This window comes from Enhydra lutris, unplaced genomic scaffold (assembly GCF_002288905.1).
Source record: "Enhydra lutris kenyoni isolate GAN:26980312 unplaced genomic scaffold, ASM228890v2 scaffoldscaffold25, whole genome shotgun sequence".
NCBI classification, from domain to species: Eukaryota; Metazoa; Chordata; class Mammalia; order Carnivora; family Mustelidae; genus Enhydra; species Enhydra lutris.
The window spans coordinates 3,864,312-3,866,419 of record NW_019154109.1 but is presented as its reverse complement, the minus strand read 5'-3'; the positions used below and the strand labels follow the sequence as shown (position 1 = coordinate 3,866,419).

The window sequence follows — 2,108 nt, the reverse complement described above, 5'->3', positions numbered from 1 at the left end:
AGGGACAAAAGGTTTGCTATGGAATTTGACTTTTATATAAAAGTATATAAAAAAAGATATGTCCCTTTCCCTCCCTGTGCTCCAATAAGTTGTGGCTATGCGATTACCCTCTGGCCAATGGAATAGAAACAGAAATCTGATTAAAAAAAAAAAAAAGACATCTCCCTTTGTTTTGTTCCTTCTTTCATCCTGTTGCTCTCAGAGCCTCCCGCAGCCCCAGGGGGCCACCTTGGAGCCTGAGAATATAGGCCACATCCTAGACATGGGGAGTGGGGAGTTTCAAGAAGCCTGGGTCGTGAGGACTTCATGGAGTCGAGTTGCCCTACCAGCCTTGGACTACCAACAAGAAAGAAGTCGACTTGTCTTAAGTCACTATTTGGTGCCTCCCCTGCTCACAGCCAAACCAAAACCTATTCATGCACCATCACTATTCATTTGTTCATCTGTTACTTTCACTAGACTCTGAGCTCCTTGAAGGGAGGCACTGTACCTGCCTCATGTTGGACATCCAGCCCCTTAGCACAAGGGTCGACTTAGCGTGGAGTACTCCATGAACGGTTATGGATGAACGCATGAAAAAGCAAGGGAGTTAGTACTTGCAGTGGCAGCTACGTCTCTTGAAGTTTGTTCAGAAAGGTTAAGGTCAGTGTCTCAGCCGGCTGTTCTTCGACCAGGTTCCCAGAATGAAGAAGGTACATGAGCAACACTGAAGATGACATTCACAGAACATGAGAAAAAAAGCGCCTTTTTTTTTTTTTAACAAGAGAACAAATCTACACCTTTATTTACTTTTCATTAAATTTAAATCCTTGAAGGGTACAGCATCACACAGATTCTGTGGCCAATGGCTTTAGCAGGAAGGTTGCTTTGGAATTTGGCATGAACCATGCCACTGTTTCCATGAACACGAGTTACTTTTCCCCAGATTACTCTGGTTTTGTTTGGTTTGCCACCAGGAGTCACTGTCTTGTTCTTTGCTTTGTACATGTAAGCACATCTCTTGCCTAGATAGAATTCTGTTTCATCTCGAGCATATACACCTTCGATTTTAAGAAGAGCTGTGCGCTCTCTCTGGCTGCGGAGACCCCGCTTATAGCCAGCCAAAATGGCCTTGGACCACAGCCTTCCAGACATTATTCGGCGTTTTAGAGCTCCACAGGCCCCAAGATGGCGGAAAAAGACTTTTTTTTTTTTTTTTTTTAAAGCGAACCAACATTCACTTGGGCAGTTAGAATTGCCATTCAGAAGACACAGATTTGGATAGAAGTATGAATCAGATTCCCTAAAAAAGAAGTCTGTTGACGTAAGCCATTCGAATTTTTGAAATTGTTTGTTACTGCAGCGCAACAGAGTGAAAGCTGGCTGATGCCGTAGGCTTCATATTTGGGAAAATATGAGAACAGGAAGACGAGTGGGAGTTTGCCTGCCTGGAGGAAGCTAGTGGCTTGGGATATTCAAGGCAAAGGGAAGTCCCCCTTGTGGGATACATTTTCTCAGCACATTGAATTCTATAATATCAGGCTCTAGTTCCCAAGTCCCCTGCTTGTTCCATGAACTTTGAACTAGCAATCTTCGAGAATTTTCATCTGTGTCTCTTCTCCTAAAGTTTCCAGCCCACCTACGTCAGATGTGAAAGAGACAGGAGGTACTGAGGGGAGCCAAGAGGTACTGAGTACCCATGTGGCAGTCTTGGTGCTGAGAGCATTTTTTCTTTCCACTGTCATTTGCCATTCTTGGGCTCTGAATGAAACTTCCATCTCATCACTCTTCTGTTTCACAAGAAAAAATATAAAACTTTAGCTCCTCCTACCTTAGTAAGCAGCGAAGGTATTTATCATTTGACTCTATAAATAATTTTGGGGCGGTTCCTCATTTTGTACTACACAAATCTGATAGCATTTTCCTGGCTACTGAACCAGTAACAAACAAGTCAGGAATGTTTTTGGTGTTAAAATTTGCAAGTATAAAAAAAATTGTGAAAATAGTTTCCTGGATCTTGGACAACGAGATTCATCTGAGAGGCAATAGGAATCAGATAAACCCACCAGAAGTCGGGAGGGAATCTTTTTTGAGCCCAGTGTGGGGCTTGAACTCAGGACCCTGAGATC

The 2,108-nt window shown here is 43.2% G+C and overlaps 1 pseudogene; it reads right to left on the bottom strand.

The window, feature by feature from the left end:
• Positions 1-801: 801 nt before the first annotated feature.
• Positions 802-1,134, bottom strand: LOC111151186 (annotated as a pseudogene).
• Positions 1,135-2,108: the final 974 nt, after the last annotated feature.